Source organism: Eriocheir sinensis, chromosome 3 (assembly GCF_024679095.1).
Source record: "Eriocheir sinensis breed Jianghai 21 chromosome 3, ASM2467909v1, whole genome shotgun sequence".
Taxonomy (NCBI): Eukaryota; Metazoa; Arthropoda; class Malacostraca; order Decapoda; family Varunidae; genus Eriocheir; species Eriocheir sinensis.
In genome coordinates, this window is record NC_066511.1 from 4,810,148 (window position 1) to 4,828,231 (window position 18,084).

Consider the following 18,084-nt stretch of genomic DNA (forward strand, 5'->3'; position numbering starts at 1 on the left):
GAAACGGGAGCGGTGATGGAAACGGAAAGCAGGACAAAATGGTGGGAACTTGGGGGGACGGTCAGCGGGGCAGTGACTCAGCGTCTACACACAGGGCCCATACCAAGATCTACAGTACCAGGTCTCCTCACTTCCGACGTATTTTCGCAGATGCTGGCGCACTGACGTCACCAGGCTGTTCGAGGGTAGGTTCAACGGGGCTGATGGGGTCAGTCGCTCTTCCAACCTCCGTGCATTAACAGCTAGCTGGCAGTCGCTCTCAGTTTCTCACTTCTGTCGAGCGGTATCTATCCACAGTGTTTTTCATAAGCGTGTCACAGACTTACGCTAATACATTATGACAATATGGCTTATTGTGCGGTTAACGGATGTTATTCAAACCAAAGAGAAAATAATCCGAATGTGATTTTTCATCGTTTCCCTGAAAATGAGAGAGAAATTATGTACACACACACACACACACACACACACACACACACACACACACACACACACACACACACACATGTAAGCTAGTAATAAGAATGGAGTAGAGGGTATCTACTCATAGCCATTGACAAGGCACATTATAAGAATCACATATAGAAAAAATATGAAGTAGGGAGATATACAAAATATTATAGCTGTTATGCGTACATTTGAGTTTGTGTGTACACACACACCACACACACAATACTACTACTACTACTACTACTACTAATGACAGCATCAACATCTGGGGGCAAATACGGGGTATTCTTGAGAGAGAGAGAGAGAGAGAGAGAGAGAGAGAGAGAGAGAGAGAGAGAGAGAGAGAGAGAGAGAGAGAGAGAGAGAGAGAGAGAGAGAGAGAGAGAGAATGGCAGCGCCATGAGAGAGAACGGGGAAAATATAATAGTTTCCCGTCTTCCTCACTGTCTCACAGCCAGCTGACGTCACAGGCTGCGCAGTGGAGGTAATGTGAGGAGACCTGATACTATAGATCTTGGCCCATACCACATGGAGGCGGGCGAGCGCCGAGCGTCACTAAGATCCAAACGGTACTGGTACTAGCGGCAATGCGCAGTGCCGAGTGATCATTAAGCTTCCCGGAACCCAAGTGATCATGAGGCTTCGCGGTACCTGGTACCGATACCGGGTACCGCGAGGAATCGATTCTTCGCGGTACCAGGTACCGGTACCTGGTACCGGTAGCTGGTATCGGTACTAGTACCGCGAAGCCTCATGATCACTTGGGTTCCGGGAAGCATAATTAATGATCACTCGGCACTGCGCATTGCCGCTAGTACCGGTACCGTTTGGATCTTAGTGACGCTCGGCGCTCGCCCGCCCGCCTCCATGTGGTATCACGCGGTATGGGCCCTGTGTGTAGACGCTGAGTCACTGCCCCGCTAACCTTCTCCCCAAGTTCCCACCATTTTGTCCTGCTTTCCGTTTCCATCACAGCTCCCGTTTTCATTATTTTATTATTTTATTTATTTATTGGAGTTAATGGATAATTCTTCATGTCCGATTCTTTTTCTTTTTTAGGTTGCTAATAAATATTTTTATTGTTATTAGACTATGATCGAGTAGTCGAGTACCCATATCACCGAGATATCCACTCACTGAGTGGTGATCTCTCTCTCTCTCTCTCTCTCTCTCTCTCTCTCTCTCTCTCTCTCTCTCTCTCTCTCTGAATGAAGTGAATATTTATTTTTTCGATAAAAAAATAGCATGTATAGTTATTATGGATGTACTCGATCATAGTCTAATAACAATAACAATATTTCGGAGCAACCTAAAAAAAAATCGGACATGAAGAATTATCAATAAATCCAATAAATAAATCCGAGCAAATGATACCGGTACCGAGCAATCTGGTACCGGTACCGTACCGTTTAGCTGGTACCGTTAGTACCGGTACTGGTACCGGTACCTGCCCACCCCTACATAACACGGTTTTTATTAACACCGCCGCGGCCGCCACGCTTACCAGCCGGAACTTGAAATCATGTCCTTTTGTGGTGAAAAAGAGGACGTAGCCTGGTGTGAAGCTACATTTATTACGGAAGGATGCCAGCCGGGGGTAAGTGATATATATAAATAATGATAATGTGGAAATTCTAATAATTTTCACGATGACAGCTGTTCTAAACTCGCTAACTACATGCCTCCTCTCCTCCCGCGGCCCCGCTGGCCGCTGCACTTGATTTAAACACATGAACATGGGGAGACTGCAAGAGGCCGAATGGCCTACACACGGCAGCTCCAGATTCCTCCCCACTACCACCTGTCAGCCTCGTCCATATAGCTATCCAGTCTATTCTTAAAACAAGCTATCGTCCCTGCACTCACTATGTGATTGCTGAGTCTGTTCCATTCCCCCACCACCCTATCATTAAACCAATGCTTCCAACACATTTTGGTGCCATATCTACAAGTGGCTGGTGACTAAGTATCTCAGCAACCTGCATGCATCTACGCCATTCCTATCACGGTGCAAGCTTCACATAACACACAGACAGAGACAGTTCAATTATGGTTATATTTCAGACTCAGTTTATTGCTCAGTCTATTAGGTGCAGTGCTGTTAATATTGTTAGTGGTAGTATTAGTACCTCTTAAATTTCGCCGCAATGTTCCATCTCTATTTATATTCTATCAATATTTTCATCCCGACTGCTCTTCTGAACTTGCTAACTGCATGTCTCCCCCCCTTCCGCGGCCCCGCTGCATTCGACGTTTTACTCTAGCTCATCCCCTACTGTCCAAACCCCTTATGCAACAGTTAACTAGCATCTCCATTCTTTCATCCCTTTCACTGGTAAACTCTGGAACATCCTTCCTTCGTCTGTATTTCCTCCTGCCTATGACCTGAACTCTTTCAAGAGGAGGGTATCAGGACACCTCTCCTCCCGAAACTGACTTATCTTTCGGCCACCTCTTTGGATTCTTTTTAGGAGCAGCGAGTAGCGGGCTTTTTTTTTTATTAATGTTTACTTTTTTGTGCCCTTGAGCTGTCTCCTTTGCTGTAAAAAAAAAAAAAAAAAAAAAAAAATTATTTTCATTAATTTATCAATATTTATTTATTATATTATTAGTGTTTGAAAATTCTAATACTAGTATTAAGATAAACAAAAATATCAGAAATATATTTATACTCATTAATTATTATTGCTTTTCTTATTATTAATTCCTTCAATGTCCTGGCACTTTGACATCTAGTGCTTTTCCGTCTAGCAGCCAAAATTGTGGTCTTTCTGAATGTGTATGTACTAAGTCTTCATTGGTGTAACTAGCTATATAACATCAACATATGCATCTCTCTCCCTTCTCACCCAGTTGTCCCCGTACATCCTTTCAGTATCCAAAGAATTTCAGTTTACCTCTTGTAATCACTTAACTAATGCAGTGCAATCCTCATCGCCATATTTTACCGTGTGGACATACTCTTTCCTTCCATGTTCCACTGTCGTATGTTATTCCACATCTAATACAACCACATCCCAACAGATCCGAACACGTTTGATATTATCCAAGAGAATGTGGCAGCTGAAGGGGGAGAGTCCAAGAAAGAGGCCAAGGGTGAAGACATTTAGCCACCCCCTGAAGTACGTGGCATCATCCAACCCTCTAGCTGAGCTGCAGGAGGTGCTCCCCATTGCACTGCACCAGCTCCATGTACTGATTTTGGAATGAATACTTCATCTAGTGTTTGTTGATTGTTGTGTTATTAATCTAATTATGACTTCACAAAATAGATTGTGCAAGTCACTTAACACATGCCCTGCTCAACATCACTTTTAAGTTGTAGAATTCCTTCATATGGATGCTGATTTGTGTATCCTGAAATGATTGGATATTGATTCTGACTTTTTTCTTTTTTTTTCCCATGATCACGGAACCATGTTACGGCATGTCTTTGGGTGCAGATCCAGGAAATGAGTTTGGGGGGGGGACGTCAGACTTTTTGCGGGTGGAAGGAGCATTAGCATTACCGATTAGCCATTCTCAGCAGTCCTGGTCTTGAAAAACTGGTGGACTGACCTAAATCAATGGGTATAACGGCCTGGACTTTGTGCCAAAGCATTGTTTTAGCCGCAGCGCGCTTTTGAGCTAGTTTTCCTGTATCACTCAGGACCATGGGGGGGGCCCGGGCCCCCTGGGCCCCCCCTTGGATCCACCAATGTAGCTATGTCTTATAATATATCTATCCTTTACAGTCTGATGGTGCATCCTTCTAGGTTGTCAAGTTTTAGTAGCTACTCATGAGAAGTATTCCTTATAATGATCATTGATTTCCAGATGCTTTGCACAAAAACAAAAAAAGTGTCATTAAACCTGCCGCAAATAATAATGAGCTGTAGTCAACCCTTGCTTTAAAGAACCAATATGGAGGAAGGGGGTGATGTTATATCCAAAAATCTTTTACATCTGAAGTATCCAACCTTTTTGTGTATAATAAACCTTGTTTGTTACATGAACTTAAAAGTTCACAATTTCCATACATGATTCTTTTTTCCTTGTATTTGATGATTAATCCTGACATGTATTTCCATTATCAGTAGGTAATATATAGTAACAAGACAATAATACACATTATAACAATGTATATATTATAGCCCAATGAGTGCAAGAGATCATTTACCTCATCAGTGACGCCAAGTCCAGGAGTCCTTCCCTAAATTCTTTGCCTGAATTTGTGACACCAAGTATAATAACTAATTTTAGTGACCATTTGCATCCATTTTTCACTTTGATTAAAAAATTGCCTCTCAACAGGGTTTGGATTTGATGGGGCTGGAGGAAACTCGACTCGGCCATCAAGCTCACCACAATATAGTAAGGTACCTCTTGTTCTCAGTGATAATTTATCCTCTTTAATTACTATTCTGTGTTGCTTTAATCACAACTAATGTGTTGGAAACATTACAGCTTAATAACATACCTCACATCTCTGCATACAAATTGAGTTCAATATTTAACTGTTACACCAGTAGGCTACATATCTATAAAAAAAAGGTATGTAAAAAGGTTGACATTTTGAATGATATATTTAAACTCTATTATGTTTCTATGGCTGTAGTACTGTTACGATTAGTCGAGTCATCAGCATATGGGTCTTATGTTTTTGATAGCATAGGCTCAAATTTTGCCATAGGCTGGCAATTGATAGTAACAGTAGTGTCCACAGATACCTGCCTGTTTCTTGTTTATCCTGTTCCACTTTAAACTATGACTGGCCAATCTTTGAAGAGATAGCATAACCTTGAAGTGCCACAAGCAAACCTTTGTCCATTCTTCTGATGTGATCCTTTCCCCCCCCCCACCAGCTCCGGTAGGTTTTCTTCAGGGGCCTGGCGGTTGGCCCAGGCCCGTCATGATGCAGGCAATTTTTTTTAAAGTGGCGCCATTTAGTATTGGCTCATGCTGCCCCCGCGGAACTCATTTCACTTGAATGGTTTAGCAGATCTTAGGTATGACTAACATTGCAGAAACAGGGAATTTTTAGATTTTTAGTGTGGCAACACATTGACAAATGTTTTAGTATGGACTGAACATAAAGATATATTTTTGGAAAATGGGTGCTTTTAGATCTTGACATTATATCTGTCAAGAGTCTCCAGTTGTATCCTCTCCCTCATCTCTCCTGAAAATATTACTCTTGTCAGGCAATCTAAGTGAAGCCTTACATTGAAGTTGGCGTGCAGACATAATGTCAATGCTTAGATTCACTGTCCTTATAGCACTGAAAATAATGCAATTACATGCACATATTTTATTATTTAGAATTGTGATTAATTGTGATTAAATATTTTTGCATGTATTTTCAGACATGAAAAGTGAAAATTGCTGCACACAACAGTCTGTCGTCTGCACCGGGAGGCAAGACAGCTCAAAGCCCAGGCTATTACAACTCCTGGGCAGTTTTTGCCCTGCGCCAGCAGTTTTTTTTAGATCCAATAGGGGTGGATTTTTTCTAAGGTCAGGTTCAACATGCTGCAAGATGCCAAGATCTAAGCCTAGTAGGAGATATGGGTTACAAGAGAGGAGGTTTGCTCTGGCCTTATACTATCAAAGTCCAAATGCTAATAGATTTCTAAGCACAGTATTTCACTTGCCTTCAGTTTCAACACTTCACTCATGACTCAGGGGTATTTCAGTAAATGTTGGCTGGAGCAAACAGACTCTGACAGCCCTGCAGCAAAGAGCACAGGCTTTGTCAAAAGATTAGATACTTCGTGGGATTTGCCATTATTTAGTATTACTCTTGTTACGGCAAGAAATTTTTTCCATATACTTTGCCAAATATTGCAAGTAATGCACCATTGTTGGTCTTGCCTGTTATAAATCAGATCTTGTTCAATTAACAAGCTTTGGGTGTCTGCCACTTTCCAGTTGTAATGCAAGGAATCATTTATCTCCCCTGCCAGATATCACATGTAATGCACCATTGTTGGTTTTGCCTGTTATAAATCAGATCTTGTTCAGTTAACAAGCTTTAGGTGTCTGCCACTTTCCAGTTGTAATGCAAGGAATCCCCTGCCAGATATCGCATGTAATGCACCATTGTTGGTTTTGCCTGTTATAAATCAGATCTTGTTCAGCTCACAAGCTTTGAATATCTGCCATTGTTTATTTCAGGTGTAATGCTTGGAAGCATTTGTTCTCTTCCCTACCCAACAGTATGCAATACTTTATTGTGGATTTTGCCTGTTATGTTTAATCTTGTTCAGGTAACAAGCTTTTGATGTCTGCCTTACCTAATAATGTGCTGCAGTGACACTTGGCTTGGTTTCATGATGTGAAATACAGCTTGTAATTTCATCACACTAAGTGTCTATCATCACGTGTCTGGCATCATTAATGTGGCTTCCAGGAGTAATCTTGTTTGTATTACAGCATGCAATGTTTTTTTCTGCTTTATATGATATACATAATCACATAGGTATGATATTTTTTGACAAAATGTAATGGCAGTTGATATTCTTGACTAATGCCTCATAAACCTTGTGAAAATTAATGCTTTTTTGAGGGGGGAGGGGTGGACAGAGAGTGGTTTGTTTGGTTGGCCAGTTCAAGGAGTTTCATATCAAATGATTTTATTACATCCAACTTTAATGTGTGCTAAAAACATATATTTTATTACATCCAACTTTAATGTGTGCTTCCTGCAATGAATGCTACATGTTTACTGATGTAGCCTATGTAATACATCACTCTGCCCTGTAATTTGTTGTGTCACATAGTGCAGCATAACTTTCCTGGCATTTTCTTACACTATGAGTTGCCTTATTTTGTCTCATTTGCTTTTATCATATGTGCCTCTGCTGCATAGTTGTGCCTACTGAGCTTAATAGCTTCATGACACTGACACCAAGGTCAGAGCCTGTGAGATCATACCGTGTCCTACATCCCATTTTCACCTCCCGGCTCGGCTGTCTCCCAAGACCACCAAGTTATTGCATTCCATTTAAGACAACTCATGTGTTACCTTCTTGATGTCCTCCATCGTGTATTTCAGCATGTTTTATGATGCCTTACTCTTATATTGATGTGCCTTGCAACATTTTTATACAGTTTTTATTGTATATAACGCACCATTGTTGGTTTTGCCTGTTATAAATTGGGTCATGTTCAGTTAACAAGCTTTGAGTGTCTCCCATTGTTTATTTCAGTTGTAATGCTTAGAAGCTTTTGTTCTCTGCCCTGTCAAACAGTATGCAATGCTTGCCATTATTTGGCACTTGTACAGTTTGTATGATATTTTTACTCAGCTAAGAGCATGTTGCAAAAGGTAAAGGTACGGTTGGGGGCATACACTGTAGCATGCAGCGCGTGGCCTCGGTGCTCATCTCCGTAACATTGGCCCTTGAGCCTGTGGTGTTAGGGAACCCATTACCCTGGGACACAGGACCAGTGTGACATCCGGGTTACCACAGTTGCAAAGGCATTATAGTAATTTAGCATGCATAGAATGTTGTATGCTTTGCTTGTATTTAAAGCACTGGATATGTTTGCTGTACACACACACACACACACATATATATATATATATATATATATATATATATATATATATATATATATATATATATATATATATATATATATATATATATATATATATATATATATATATTAGCAAATGCATTCTACACCATATTTTTCCTAAAATAACAATTATTATTTAATTGATATAGTGTAGATAATACCTAATAAAACATAAGAACAAATATATTTTTCTTTACCCCATTAGTAAAATAATTTTACAATATTGAAAAAAACAAGTAAAGGCCGGATAGGGTGCTGTGGCAGGTACTTCAAAATAGTAAAGCTACCCCTGAAAAGTGACGTTTTTGGTGGGCTGCAATAGATGGCGCTACTTCCGCACGCCCGAGGAATTACTACATACCACTATCTCTTCGTATATAGTCTCTTTGCATAAGACCCAGAGCTAAAAAAAAAAACCCAATCAAGAAATTCCTCACCGAGTAAAGAACTACCAACAGGAACGTCAGAGGACCAATCAATGGAGGGCAGGTTAAAATCTCCAGCCAGAATAAATTCTGTACCCTCACAAACAGACTCAAGGTAGGAGATGAGAGCTATATATTGTCCACTAAAGAATTACTTAATTGGAGGTCTGTAAACAACCAAAACAGTAACACCAAAATCCGGCAAACATTCCCCAACTGGTTTTTTTTTTTGGTATTTCGTTGGGGATATACCCCAATGGAGGAAGGCGGTGCATGCCGCGCAACCCCCCAGACGACTGGTAGAGATGCCCAATTCTTTCTAGGAGGAGGCCCAACAACGGGGCTGAGGGTGTCGGAAAGAGCCCACCTTTCCACCCCCATGGTAAATGATAGGTCTCGAACCCACGCTCCAACACCCCGCCGAAGAGCAAGGCAGAGACCCTACCACGGGACCACGGGAGCCCCCCTACCCCAACTGTTTTTTTTTTTTTTATTGCGATGATCATTAAAGGTTCTACCAACCTTAATGTCATTCCTAATATAAATTCCAACACCATGTTTTCTTGGGTTAGAATGAGAATCAATTCTAAAGAAATTGTAACCAGCTATACTGACAACAGAGTCACTGATATCTTAATTAAGTGTTTATTGTTCGATACTTTCCACCGCTTTATTCCCAAAGACACCAGGTCCCTGTTCACTTAAGCCTCCTTGGACAACAAGCATACATAATATCAAACGTCGTAAGCGGCAGGCTTGGTTTAACTAAAAAGATGCTCGTTCTGTGTTTGGCAGATTATCTATTGCCTTAAGATTGTAGTATGTTTTTTAGCCGTTTATCCCTGGAATTCAAAGAGAATGTCCATCTGTCGGTCATTAATTATGAAAAATCTCTTAATTGTCTCTGCTGGTCACCATGATGTGAAGCATTTTCACGCTTACCTCCGTCACAAGAAGGTTCAGCGTCCGGCAGTTGGGCCGTTATATAGTGAGGACGGATGCGGTGTACGTGATGAGGCTGCAGATATGGCAAACCATTTCGTTAGTGCTTTATCCACCGTATTTTCTAGAGTTCTTGCTTAATCCTTATCCTTTACAACGGTGTGATAAATTTATATTCAATGTCTATAGTTTTGTTTTTCAAATTGAGAATATTTTGGCTCAATTAAAACCTGCTTGTTCTGGCCCTGATGGTATTCCCTCAGTCTTTTTAAAAAGATGTGCCCATTCTATTAGTACCCTCTTGCTACTGTTCAGAAAATCTCTTTAATCAATGCAAGTCCCATCAGACTCGAAAGATGCTAATGTTATGCCACTGTTCAAAGGTGGAGTTAATTCTGATGCCCTCAACTATAGACCAATTAGTTTAACATCAGTATTTGTGTTGTTTGTATAGGGGGGTGCTAGTTTGGGGCACGTAAGGCTGGGTGGCAGCCGGGCGTGGGGACGCCAGCGGTGCGCCGCGGCCCGCGGGCCCGGTGGCATATTTGCCAAGTCTGGAACACCTCGTCTCTACGGGAAATTAGGACCAATCACAGCGCGCGCTCAGCCAGGCCACGTATTGCTAGCTCGTGACGTCATTACTTACCCTGTATTTACACAGTTTTATCAAATATATGTTAATTATTTCGTGAGAACACACATTTTCAACAGTTGAGATGTTTATACTGATGTTACTGATGTCTGACACATTATAACAGAGCTGGAACACATAACAGATAACTGTGACGAGCTAAGTTATCTGGGAACACTGATGGGCCGTACCATTAGGCAGCCTCTAAACCTTCCTCCTCCTCTTCCCTTAAACGGTGTCCCCTTTCTGCCGGATACTATAAGGTCATCTCGGTCCCTTCCTCCGCTAGAGCTTCTTCCGAGTTGGGTTGGTAGCCTCTGTAAACATCTCTACACGGAAATATTGATAATTGAAGCAATTTACATATATTAGTGTAATCATGCATATTTTTCAATGTATAATCACGAAGAAAATGGTTGATTGAAAGGCAAATATAGGTATAATAGGGAACATAGCGCGAGTGATAGGGTTGGCATCCCTGCGCGGCCAGTGTTTCCACGAGGCCTATGAGACGGGAGGCCTTGGGGATGGGGAGTGACGTCAGCACCCTTGGTTTCCACCTCTCTCCACGCACACAGCCAGGGAGTCCATATGTGCTCGGCGTTATCACTTCTCTGCCCCTCGCTACCATCCCGTCAAGCAATTATTAAGGGGCCGTTAGAAAAGTGCTCGAGCCCCATCGGAGCTATAGGAAAAGACTACCTAGCTAATTGAGTTGACCAAGGAGGCGTGTTTACACGGCAACTCGGCAAGGGTTAAAAATCATAATACAACCCTAAAATCTTAAACAAAACTTTAAATCATTTATTTAAAAAAACTTTTGCAGATTCATATTAGATCAAATACGTTTTACTATAATTCCTGGATCATTTATTATTATTGTTGTGCTGGAAGCTTCCCCCGGCGACCATAGGCCTCTAGAAGGCTCCGGGAGGAACGAGCAGGGGGGCGGGGAACATGGCGAGCCAGGCGGGAAGTGTTGCCAACTCGCATATATTTTTGCTACATGTTCTTGTATGATCTAAAATATACTGTAACATTCTAGACTGTACTGTTCTGGATATATATATATATAGGAGAAGAGGGCGAGAGAGGGCCAGTCCCAGTCATAGTAAGCTAATGGTAAGTGAAGAGTCAAAGTGAAGTGTACTACTAAGGAAGAATATTAAACTACAGAAGCTGTGCGAAGTGTTTACATATCTCCCTCCCACGGAGTCTCCTGACGGCGACACGGAACCCAAGTAACACGTCCGGCATAACATTATGTTAATGAAAGAAATGCAGAATTGACGCATAAAATATGCGAAGGGGGCTGACGAAGAAGTGCCTATCTCGATTCTCACGGCTGTACCATTAGGCAGCCTCTAAACCTTCATCCTCCTCTTCTCTTAAGCTAGATTCCTGGCGCCTAGGCAGGTTGGTCACTTGGTACCGGTACCGGGCAGGGCCGCGGATCCAGAAAATCAATTTTGGTGGGGCCCGATGGTAAAATTTCATATATATATATATATATATATATATATATATATATATATATATATATATATATATATATATATATATATATATATATATATATAAGTTAGCGACAGCCTCAACACAGTGAAGACCAATGGATAGTGATGGCGGTTCTTTGCTTAAATCGCATCTCCGAGCAATCAATGTATATGTGTCAAATGAATTTTTCTTGTATATATATATATATATATATATATATATATATATATATATATATATATATATATATATATATATATATATATGAAGTGCAATCAATATTTAAGCTGGCAAGTAATAACAAGAAACAATTCAAATTGTACATCCGACCAGTGAAAAGGCAGATCTGAACAGGTGGAAATCATCACCATACGAGTATTTGAAGAAAACTAAACGTTTATTTCGATATGTAAGCAGCAAGGGTGATCACAATACAGGTCATATATAAATTACAAACCTAACGTTTACAAAAAGGAGTTAATATGTAAAATTAGACACAGCTGAAGATAAAAAGGAATTCTTATAGGGCTTCTTTTACATGGGATTGAGGTAACACATTTGCAAAGATTGGCTGATGTAAAGAAATATATTTACAAATTCCCAAGTATTCAAGAAGTGCCTCACTAAGCAAAGAGTAGTCGGCCGTTTTTTCGCAGCGGTGGCGTCAAGTTCTTCCTCGAGAAAACAGCGATGACAGGCAGAAATTCAACGAAAACCAGCACTGAGTCATGCCTCTCAATCCACCTGGTGGGGCACAGGGGAACAAGCTTTTCGCGCTTGGCCAAGGTAAGCTTGACAATCTCTGTGAAGCGAAGAGAGCGCATATTCAAAGAATGAACGAAGTTGTACACCTTGGTCAATGTTTGAAGAGCGATCTTCACTTCCTTGACGTCACACGCCTTCGTCAGTACTAGATTCTGTCGGTGGTTAAAGCAGTGGATTGGCTTGGCCAGGGTGTACTTCTTCATGAGTACTGCGGCACACCCTTTGAATTTTCCCATCATGGCACTTGCTCCATCGAAACCAAGTCCCCTGCACTTGGCCATGTCCAATCCGAGGTCTTCAACGGTGCGCAAAAGGAGCCAGGCTAAACCTTTATCGGTGAGGTCTTGGGCGTGCACAAAGGCAAGGAAGTCTTCCCTTATTTCCTCTTCGAAGTGCCGAATGATGATAGTGGCCTGCACTAAAATTTACTTTCTGGTTGCATGTGAGGAATGAGGTACCGGTACCTGGTACCGCGAAGCCTCATGATCACTCGGGTGCCGGGAAGCGTCATGATCACTCGGCACTGCGCATTGCCGCTAGTACCGGTACCGTTTGGATCTTAGTGACGCTCGGCGCCCGCCCGCCTCCATGTGGTATCACGCGGTATGGGCCCTGTGTGTAGACGCTGAGTCACTGCCTCGCTGACCGTCCCCCCAAGTTCCCACCATTTTGTCCTGCTTTCCATTTCCATCACAGCTCCCGTTTCCATTATTTTATTATTTGATTTATTTATTGGAGTTACTGGATAATTCTTCATGTCCGATTCTTTTTCTTTTTTAGGTTGCTAATAAATATTGTTTTTGTTATTAGACTATGATCGAGTACATCCATGATAAATATACATGCTATTTTTTTTTCGAAAAAATAAATATTCACTTCACATTCAGAGAGAGAGAGAGAGAGAGAGAGAGAGAGAGAGAGAGAGAGAGAGAGAGAGAGAGAGAGAGAGAGAGAGAGAGAGAGAGAGAGTTTTCTTCACAGGAAATTTATTTGGGAATTTCATCAGAAATCATAGATAAAAAAAAAAAAAAAAAATCCTTCGGGTACACGTACCGGTACCGGTACTAACGGCACCTGAGTTTTCGGTAGCGGTACTACCGGTACTCAAATTAACGGTACTTGCCCATCCCTAGTCTAGGGGTGGGCAGGTACCGGTACCAGTACCGGTACTAACGGTACCAGCTAAACGGTACAGTACCGGTACCAGATTGCTCGGTACCGGTACCAGTTGCTCGGATTTATTTATTGGATTTATTGATAATTCTTCATGTCCGATTTTTTTTTTAGGTTGCTAATAAATATTGTTATTGTTATTAGACTATGATCGAGTACATCCATAATAACTATATACATGCTATTTTTTTATCGAAAAAATAAATATTCACTTCATTCAGAGAGAGAGAGATCACCACTTAGTAAGTGGATATCTCGGTGATATGGGTAGTGGGTACTCGATCATAGTCTAATAACAATAACAATATATATTAGCGTTTTCTAAAGACTCGTGGGACTCACTAACTTTTAACCCAAGACTTCGTTTTCTTTTTACTTGCCACTGTTAAATTCGTATGACTCGTTAACTTTTAGAGAGAGATCATATTTATCCAATAAAGCATTAACGAAAAAAGTTTGAATCCCTTGGCGAGAGTTTTTGGCTATAAAGAATTGCACGATGGATTATATAAGATGATTAAATATTGGAGGTGAGTAGGCGAGAGAGAGAGAGAGAGAGAGAGAGAGAGAGAGAGAGAGAGAGAGAGAGAGAGAGAGAGAGAGAGAGAGAGAGAGAGAGAGAGAGAGAGAGAGAGAGAGATCATATTTATCCAATAAAGCATTAACGAAAAAAGTTTGAATCCCTTGGCGAGAGTTTCTGGCTATAAAGAATTCCATGCTGAATTATATAAGATGATTAAATATTGGAGGTGTAGCAGGCGAGAGAGAGAGAGAGAGAGAGAGAGAGAGAGAGAGAGAGAGAGAGAGAGAGAGAGAGAGAGAGAGAGAGAGAGAGAGAGACTTTAGTGAGTGGATATCTCGGTGATATGGGTAGTGGGTACTCGATCATAGTCTAATAACAATAACAATATTTATTAGCAACCTAAAAAAGAAAAAGAATCGGACATGAAAAATTATCCAGTAACTCCAATAAATAAATAAAATAATGGAAACGGGAGCTGTGATGGAAACGGAAAGCAGGACAAAATGGTGGGAACTTGGGGAGACGGTCAGCGGGGCAGTGACTCAGCGTCTACACACAGGGCTCATACCACATGGAGGCGGGCGAGCACCGAGCGTCACTAAGATCCTAACGGTACCGGTACTAGCGGCAATGTGCAGTGCCGAGTGATCATTAAGCTACGGTACCTGGTACCGATAACTGGTATCGGTACTGGTACCGCGAAGCATCATGATCACTTGGGTTCCGGGAAGCTTAATGATCACTCGCCGGTACCTGGTATCGATAACTGGTATCGGTACTGGTACCGCGAAGCATCATGATCACTTGGGTTCCGGGAAGCTTAATGATCACTCGGCACTGCGCATTGCCGCTAGTACCGGTACCGTTTGGATCTTAGTGACGCTCGGCGCTCGCCCGCCCGCCTCCATGTGGTATCACGCGGTATGGGCCCTGTGTGTAGACGCGGAGTCACTGCCCCGCTGACCGTCTCCACAAGTTCCCACCATTTTGTCCTGCTTTCCGTTTCCATCAGCCGGGGGTGTCGGACGACCCCCCCCATCTGCTAAAATGTTCACTTTCTGAGAGTCAAAACGAAAACTGATACCTTTCTGTTGCATTTCTGGAGAACTCAGGATTTTCTTTATTTATTTTCAGTATCTAAGTTACGGAATCGTATATAGAATATTATAGAGCAAGATTTAAAGGCCTAGGATAAAATCTTGGTGACCTCATTCCTCACATGCAAGCAGAAAGTGAATTTTAGTGCAGGCCACTATCATCATTCGGCACTTCGAAGAGGAAATAAGGGAAGACTTCCTTGCCTTTGTGCACGCCCAAGACCTCACCGGTAAAGGTTTAGCCTGGCTCCTTTTGCGCACCGCTGAAGACCTCGGATTGGACATGGCCAAGTGCAGGGGACTTGGTTTCGATGGAGCAAGTGCCATGATGGGAAAATTCAAAGGGTGTGCCGCAGTACTCATGAAGAAGTACACCTTGGCCAAGCCAATCCACTGCTTTAACCACCGGCAGAATCTAGTACTGACGAAGGCGTGTGACGTCAAGGAAGTGAAGATCGCTCTTCAAACACTGACTGAGGTGTACAACTTCGTTCATTTTTCGAATATGCGCTCTCTCCGCTTCACAAAGGTTGTCAAGCTTACCTCGGCCAAGCGCGAAAAGCTTGTTCCCCTGTGCCCCACCAGGTGGATTGAGAGGCATGACGCAGTGCTGGTTTTCGTTGAATTTCTGCCTGTCATCGCTGTTTTTCTCGAGGAAGAACTTGACGCCACCGCTGGGCTCCTTCTCATCGCCATACGTGTTCCCCGCTTTCTCGCTGGACTGGTTGTAGTGGAGTTTATATTGGCGCATACTCTCGAGCCGAGCCGAACTCTTCAGAGAAAAGATGCACCTCGTCGTCGTCCGCTTCTTGGGATGTCCCTGGAACATCTGCCGAAGCCGGGAGGTTATCTCCCTCGGCTGAAAGGTCCAGAAGACCTATGTCGTCGTCAACCTTCTCTCGGTCCTGGACGTCCCTTGCGTTTTCGTCGGCTGCTGGGTGTCTGTAGTTGTCCCAACTTCGTGGTCACATCAGTCATTTCTCTTCGCACTGACTCACTTCCTTCTTGTACTGCTTTTAGTTGTAGCTGTAATCCTGTGAAGCGATCTTCTAGCTGTTCTTTGAGTTCTTGGAGTGTTTCTTCTTGTTGTTGCTGTGCTCTTTCTTGTTGTTCTTTCAGTTCTTGGAGTGTTTCTTCTTGTTGTTGCTGTACTCTTTCTTGTTGTTCTTTGAGTTCTTGGTGTGCTCTTTCTTGTTTCTCCCCCTGTAGTCTCAAAGCTTCCAAGAGTTCAGTCAACACGTCGTCCCTCTGGGCAGCTTGGGAACGACTCTCCATGACGAATAAAACAAATGCCTAAACTCTGGGGAGGCTGTGGCTGAACAGATAGCAAGACGGCCCCGCGTTCAGGAGGACGCGAGTTCAATTCCCAACCGGTGCCACCAAGCTGGGATTTTTTAGCCGCCGCCGAGTGGCTTAAAACAACCCACATGCTGTCCAGAAGACCACCTGTCAACCCGGACTCTAGATTCTAGGATTAAAGATGAGCTCCGGGAGGGCAGCATGAGCCAATGCCAGATGGCGCCACTATAAACACTCGCCTGCGCCAGAGCGGGCTGGGCCGACCATCAGGCCCCACCGGGAAGAAGCCTTGGGCCGACCATCAGGATCCACCGGGAAGAAGCCTACCGGCGCAATAGGCCAAGACGTAAAAAAAAAAAAAAAAAAAAAAAAAAAAAAAACACCTGACGCCAGTGTTATGCCGGACGTGTTACTTGGGTTCCATGCCGCCGTCAGGAGACTCCGTGGGAGGGAGATATGCAAAACACCTTGCACAGCTTCTGCAGTTTAATATTCCTCCTTAGTAATACAATTCACTCTGACTCTTCACTGACCACTAGCTGACCATGGCTTACTATGACTGTGACAGACTCCTCTCTCTCTCTCTCTCTCTCTCTCTCTCTCTCTCTCTCTCTCTCTCTCTCTCTCTCTCTCTCTATATATATATATATATACCGAACAGTACAGTCTAGAACGTTACAGTATATATTCGATTATACAAGAATGAACATGTAGCAAAAATCTGGGCGAGTTGGCAACACTTCCCGCCCGGCGCCTGACCGCGGGCCCCGCGGGGCGCGGGCGGGGCCTTGCTCCCCGCCCCCCTGCTCGCTCCTCCTGGAGTTTTCCAGAGGCCCATAGACCCCGGGGGGAAGCTTCCAGCACAACAATACAGTAAAATACTAAGGCCATATAAACTTTTAATTTTGCTTGAGGGTCAAAATAGGTTTAGAGAATATTGTAGGAGAATGTCTTCAGCATATTGTAATGACATTGGTACCCATGGAAATGAAGACTGTGCAACCTTATACATTAGGATATTAGATAAAGATGGACTTATAACCCTACTTAGAGGGGCTTCTAGCAGAAAACCCATCACATGAGCAAATAGTAATCTATCACTGCAAAATAACAATATTTCCTCGCATTTCAAAATCTCAGAAATAATTAATAATAATGGAAATGGTTAGCAGAGTGATGCTTAGCAAATACAATTAAAAATAAATAATGTGTTAACATTAGCAAATTGGGTGTGATTCTAGAGTTATAGTTATACCAAGACAGGTATGGCACACCAAAAGCTACCTTCTGTTCATCTAATATCTTGTAACACATCTAGTTTATGAGACTGTGAAATGTCCAATGTAAGTCTGTTATAACATCCCTGTGGGAGAAATCACATTCAGTAATTTTGGCCATAAGGGCAACAGCTTCACTCATCAGCTTCGATGTCTGGACCTGAGGTGAGCGATTACTTCAGTCCTTGTAGCTGTATCTCTCTCACAAAGATTTCCAAAGACAGTACAAATGGAGGGTGGTTATGACAGGAAGACACACACTGCATATCTGGCACAAACTTGACCAATGAGATGGTTTCCTCCCAAGATGAAAAACTGTCTTCTCAGCGTGCTTGCAGGAAATTTATAAACTTTGTATCCCCTCTGTGGCCTGTTGCTACAGTTGAAGGCTAGGCAGCAAAGCATTGTTACATTAAAAAGTGGCCAAATCCTGAGCAGC